General features: G+C 38.9%; 1 pseudogene; it reads right to left on the reverse strand.

Annotated features, from left to right (window-relative positions):
* Positions 1–1,628: 1,628 nt before the first annotated feature.
* LOC118843721 lies at positions 1,629–2,884 on the reverse strand (annotated as a pseudogene).
* Positions 2,885–7,065: the final 4,181 nt, after the last annotated feature.

Consider the following 7,065-nt stretch of genomic DNA (forward strand, 5'->3'; position numbering starts at 1 on the left):
TGAAAATGCATGCAGTGTGTATACCTGTGGGTTCCTACCTCCAGGAAGGGGTGGATTGAGGGTGTCCTCTTATATTCTTCATTCAAGTCCTGCTTGATCTTGGAAATTTTGTTACATTTACTTTTGATTTTCTGGTACATAGTTGTTCTTTCCATTTGCATTGTAGCTACTGTGTGTACTGTTTTCTTGATTTTTCTTCACTCTGCATCAGTTCACATATGTCTTTCCATGTTTCCCTATATTTATCACATATATAATTTCTTACTTAACGGTAATATTCCATTCTATTCCCATGTCACAATTTATTTAGACATTCCCAATTGGTGGATATCTACTTTGTTACCAATTTGTAACTATCACAGAAAGTTCTGCTATAAATGTTTTGGAGTATATGGGAACTTTCTTCTTGTCAGTGGCTTCCTTGCAGTATAAGCCCTGTAATGGACTTTCTGGTTCAAAGGGTATGGACATTTTAGTCTCTTTATTTCCATAATTCCAATTGCTTTCCATAATGGTTGCACCATTTCATAGCTCCGCCAACAATGTATTAGTGTGCCTATCATTTTACAGTTGCTCCAACATTGACTGTTGTCATTTTGTCATTTTTGCCAATTTGCAGAGTGTGGGGTGCGACACCTCAGGATTGTTTTGATTCATATTTTTCTCTTAGTGATTTAGAACATTCTTTCATGTGGTTTTGAATATTTCGTGATTTTTTCGGAGAATTGTTTATGTTCTTTGACCATTTATCAGTGGAGAATGTCTGTTAGTCATATCTGTCTATTTATAGTTAGATATCCATCTCTCCGTATCTCTCTATATATTTGTAAACATACATGTATATCTATCTATATCTACACACACATGCACACACACACACACATACACACACACACACACACACACACACACACACATACACCTTGGATACCAAACCCTTATCAGAGAAGTTTGATAAAAAGATTTTTCCCCCCATTCTGCCACTTTCCTTCTTATCCTAGGTGCATTAAGTTGATCTGTACAGAATCTTTTCAGTTTCAAGCAATCAAAATTATCTATTTTATTTTTTGTAACTTCTATTTCTTGTTTGCTTAAGAATACATCTTCTACCCATAATTGTGAGAGGAATATGATATGCTTCTTTTCTAGTTTTCAAATGGTACAATCTTTACAATCTTTAATATTAAGGACATATAGCCATTTAGAATATATTATGGAATATGGTGTAAGGCATTAGTGTAAGCCTAATTACTTCCAGAGTGCTTTCCAGTGTTCTAGCAGTTTTTTTTTTTAAATCAGGTAAGGACTTTTTTCATAGGTAATTTATATTTCCATTTTATCAAAAGGTTCTCTTGTTTCTTTTTTTTTTTCAGTAACTGGTATTTATTATCAAAATTGTAATGTCAACAAGATGCCACAACTACAAAAAAAATTGCGTACATTGCAATCTCAATGCAAACGGTCAAATGGAATCCCAGTCATTAAAAAAGTAATTAAAATCACCCCAGAAAGCAACTGAATTTTAACATCTTTATACATCCAGCCAACAAATTAAAATGGTTAACAAGGAAAACAAAATACAAATTTGGAAGTCTGGTATTGATGTTTTAAAAAAAAAAGGCAACAGCTTAAGCATTTCTATCAATTTGCACATCCATCTCTCTGCCACTGAATTTTATCCCATTCATCATCCGGCGGCTCTCTCGGCCAACTCTGGGGACTCAAACTTAACCACGCCACAGCCCTTGGATTTGCCATTCTCCATCTTGATGTCTGCATACAACACATGGCCACATTCATTGAATTTGTCTTTTAGCATTTTCCATGTAAAGTCAAAAGGGAGATTTCTTACAAATATCTGGCACGCTTTTCGAGTAACCCCAGGTACGTGGCCACCAGCACCTCCAAAAGGCCCTGCAAAACTGCCTCCAAAGTTTCCTCTATCCATTTCCATAGCTCTGTCAAAACTACCTCCCATGGCAAGCCCCATGTGCTCCATTCCTGAACCTAGGGCTGGACCCATAATGGGACCCATTCTCTCTATGTTATTGGCACCCATACGGTCCAATCCCATGCGCTCTATGTTATTGGCACCCATACGGTCCAATCCCATGGGCTCCATGTTATTGGCACCCATATGATCCAAACCAGTAGACATTCGATCCATAACTGGGCCCATGCGATCTGTGCCAGTTCCCATGCTAGCAGGCACCATACGATCCATACTTAGACCCATGCGATCCATGGTGGTGCCCATGCGATCCACACCTGATCCCATTCTCTCTATAGTTGAGCCAACCCTATCTACAGGAGCAGCCATTCTCTCAATACCAAAACCCATGCCAGCCCCCATTCTTTCTACACCTGAACCTATCCTATCCATGGTTTGGCCCATCCTTTCGATGCTTGTAGTCATGTGGTCTATGCCTAGGGGACCCATTCGTTCTATTCCTGACCCCATTCGCTCTACAGTTGACCCCATACGATCCATGACAAGGCCCATTCTCTCCATCTCAGACCCCACTCTATCCATTCCGTGGCCTAGGCCAGAACCCATTCTTTCCATCCCAGCACCACCTATGCGGTCAATCCCAGGGCCCATCCTCTCGATTCCTGGCACACTGCCACCACCACTACCCATTCCCCTGCCAACTGGTTCTCTAAAACTCCGAGCCATTCTCATCTCATTCCGAGCAAAATCTCTCTCAAATCCTCCACCCATTCCTCAATCTGTTTCACTCATTTGGCCCATGTTCATGCCAGATCCAAACCGACCCATGTTTTCCATGCCGCCACCACCAAAGGGGCCCTCCATGCCTCCCATTTTATTTATTCCAAATCCCATGCCTTCCATTCCCATTCCTGCAGGTCCTATGTTGCCCATTCCTATTGTTTCTAATTCTGTCTTGTCTAGTCTATTCCATGGGTCTATCTTATTTTTTAACCAATGCAAGATGGTTTTGATGACTCCTGCTTTATAATATGGTTTAATGTCTGGAAGCCTTCTAGTGTTTTTAACAAGAATGTATATTATATCTTGTCAGAAACATTTCTTGCAGCTAATGATATAATCAAGATTTTTTTTGTTATTAATATAGTATATAATGTTGACTGTTTTCCCAAAATGAACAAACTCTATAGTCTTGTTATAATTCCAGCCTGATTATAGTATATAATTTCTGTAATATGTTACGATAATCTCCTATAGTAAAAATTTTATTTACCCTTTGCTGGAGGTAGGAAGCCCGCAGATATATACATTGCATGTATTTCAATATAGTGGTCAACTGTGCTTATTTTTTTTTTCACTTTAAAAATACTATTTGTTGTAGGTAATGGCTCTCTGGAAGGGGAAGAAGGAGAAATACTTAGCACAACTTTAACAATGTAAAAAAATTAGATATTGAAAATTGTTTTTAAAAAACATTAGAAAGCATAGGCGCAAATGGAGCTTTCCTTCATGAGATAAATAGTATTTTTTTAAACTGAAAAGCCAGCATTATATGGAATGGGGACAAATTAGAGGCTTTTCCAATATGATCAGGGCTAAAGCATGTATGACCATTATTACCATTAATTACTATGTAATACAGTGCTAAAAGTTCCAATTTTATTTAAATTTTTTGCCTTTGTATTCATTAGGGATATTGGTCTATAGTTTTCTTTCTCTATTTTGACTCTCCCTAGTTTAGGTATTAAGAGGCTATAAAATAGTTTAGGTAAGAGATAATGAGCCTATGGCCATGGGAGTGGAAAAAAGGTTATAGATGCAGATATATCATGCAGGAAAAATAAAAAAGATGACAAATACACTAGTTACAAATAAATTATATATATATTATATATATACACATGTTAGATAAGTGTACACACACACAAACACACGCACATATTGAAAGTGAAAATTTGAGGATGACTCTAAGGTTGTATATCTGGGTTCTGGGGAGAATGGTGGTGCCCTCAATAGAAAAAGGTAACATGGTATAGTAGAAAGAACTCCGGATATAGAGGCAGGAGGCATGAAAACTGGCTCCAACATTCCCTGGCTGTGTAAAATTGGTTGTCGCTTCAGCTCATTTAGATAATTTCCTCACCTGCAAAATAGGAATAGTATTACTACCTATTTCATGATGATATTATGTAAGCCTTGAAGTGCTGTATGTGAGTCAGTACCATAAACCCTTTTTCAATGTGTAAGAATTTATGCTTGTTTCAAATGACTTGTTTTCCTCAGAACAAAGGGAGAGCCTGTCTGCTAACAGGCAGGTTTTCATTTGCCTTCTGTAAGACTTACATTCTTTGATCTAAAAGCACACTATTATATACTGTAAAAGGTATTCTGTCAATATATGAGGACAAAGCGACCATGCTAAAGCAATTTCAAAGTGCTAATTTTCCATTATACAAGGGACAAAGGAGACCAGCCAAGATGGCAGAGTGGGAGGAAGCAGTATAGCCCAGCTCCCTTCACAGCTACTCCAAAAAAGTTCTTAGAAGAGTGCCAGACTGACTAGTGATTGAAATATATAAGAAAAACTGTAATCAGCCAACTTTCCAGCTGAAAATCACAAAAATTAACCCATAAAAAAGTGACCAGGACAAGAACTATAGAACAGGAGTGGTCCAGGATCCCCAGATCCAGGACACAGAACCAGGCTGCAGCACTATCCCTCTGACGCAGACAAGGGCTTGCAGACTCCACCCCTGGCTATCCTTGTGACCCTAGAACAGAATCTCAATCCTCAAAAGTTAGAACAGGAGTAAAGAACAGGAGTCTGTTAGAAACAGACAACACTGTAACTCAACCTACAGAGTTTTGCAGCTTCCTGAGAAGGACTGAGGTCTGTAGCTGCCTATGGGATTTCACCTAGGTGCAAATCTTCAGCTATGTTGCTTAGAGGCAAACCAGAATCGGGAGCCTGGAAAGTCCAGGAGGGCAGCAATCATACCATGACCTTGATCAGATCTCAGGCAGTCCACCAAAAGTTTGCAATTCCTGGCCTGAACCTTCCCTATGATGCTTGAAGAATACAGCATATTAGTACCTGGAGAATATTGCATCAAAGCCCCAGATGAAATATGCTAGGGCCATACAAGGCAATGATAATCCTAGCAAAAGTGGAAAGAGCCTGGCCTTAACACAAAGTCTCAATTTGAGAAGAAAGAATAAAAAATATAAAGAGCCGTTGTGATGCCAAGATGTTTAAGACACAAACCTAGGGAAAGAATGACTCAAAAACACCTACAAGCAAAGCCTTAAAGAAAAACACAGGGTATCCCCAAGATCAATTAAAATTCCTAGAAGAAATTAAGCATGAAGCTTTAAAAAAATAAAAATATAAATGAAATGAGGGCACTAAAGAAAAGAAGTAGAAAGCAAATGAGAGAAGGAAGACCAGGCAAGATGATAGAGTAAAAGGAAGCAGTATAGCTCAACTCTATTCCATAGGCACTCCACAAAGATCCAGAACATGCAGTAGACCAAGACTTGATTGGGAATTCCAAGAAAGAAAATCACAGGGAGTAATTTTTTCAGTCTAGGTTAGCATAGAGAAATAGTGAAATATGCCAACACTGAGGAGTGAGTCTAGCCAGGATCATGCTTGACCTTGTGCAAGGAAGAGGAACAAGTGTTAACTGGCAGCTATGTTTCTCATACCCCAAAGCTAAGTCAGATATAATGTGCCCTGAGGTTCAACTAGAGTTCCTAGAAGAAACAATGTAAATTTTTTGAAATTTCAAATTATTTTTACAAATGAAATGAGAACATTGGAGGAAAGTAATTGAAAAAGTAAAGATTGTGAAGAGGGATTTAAAAGGACTGAAAGAAAGCATTAGAACATATGATTGGGCTAAGGGCCAGAGAAAGAGAAGATGAATAAGGGAGAAGAAAAATTGAGTGAATCAATCAATAAACATTTATTCAGCTCCTACTGTGTGCTAGGTATTGTACTAAAACACTGGTGATACAAAAAGAGGCAAAAGACAGTTCTTGCCCTTAAGGAACTTACAATCTAATGAGAGAGACAACATGCAAACATATATACAAAGCAAGCTACATACAGATAAATAGAAAGGAATAAATAGAGGCAAGGCACTAGAATTAAGAGGGGATGGGGAAGGCTTCCAGTAAAAGAAGGGATTTTAATTGAGATGTTGGGACTTAAAGGAAGCCAGGGTGGAGTGGAGGAGGTGGAACATTCCAGGCATAGGGGACAGACAGAAAAAATTCCCAGAGCTGAGAGATGGAGAGTCTTGTTCATGAAACAGCCAGGAGGCCAGTGTCAGTGAACTGAAGAGTACATGTCAGGGAGTAAGGTGTAAGAAGACTGGAAAGGTAGGAGGGGCTTGGGTATGAAGGGCTTTGAATGTCAACCAGAGCATTTTGTATTTGATTCTAGAGGCCATAGGGAGCCACTGGAGTTTATTGAATAAGAAGGTGACTTGATTAAGTTTCCATTTAAGGAAAATCACTTTGGTGGTTGAATGGAGGATGGATTGGATTGGGAAGAGACTGAAATAGGCAGATCTACCAACAGCTGCTGCAAAAGTCCAGATGTGAGATGATGAGGGGCTGTACTAGAGGTGTCAGTGTCAGAGGACAGAAGGAGGTGCAATTGAGAGATGTTGCAAAGATGAAATCAACAGACCTTATCAACATATTGGATGTGGGCGATGAGAAATAGTTTAGAGTCAAGGATAACACCTATGATCCAAGCCTGAATGACTAGGATGATAGTGGTGTTTTCTATAGTATTAGAAAATGTAGATGTGGGGCAGGGTGGGTTTAGGGGGAAAAGATACTAAGTTTGATTTTGTACATGTTAATTTTAAGATGTCTGTTGGACAGCCAGTTTGAGATGTCTAAAAGGCAGTTGGAGATTCCAGATTGCAGGTTAGCAGAGAATGTGGGGCAGGATAGGTAGATTTTAAGAATCATCAGAGATGGTAATTAAATCCATAGGAGCTGATTTGATCACCAAGTGAAGTAGAATAGGGGGAGAAGAGAAGAGGGTCCAGGACAGAATCCTGAGGGACACCTATGGTTAGAGGGCATAATCTTAA

Source organism: Trichosurus vulpecula, chromosome 3, assembly GCF_011100635.1.
Source record: "Trichosurus vulpecula isolate mTriVul1 chromosome 3, mTriVul1.pri, whole genome shotgun sequence".
NCBI classification, from domain to species: Eukaryota; Metazoa; Chordata; class Mammalia; order Diprotodontia; family Phalangeridae; genus Trichosurus; species Trichosurus vulpecula.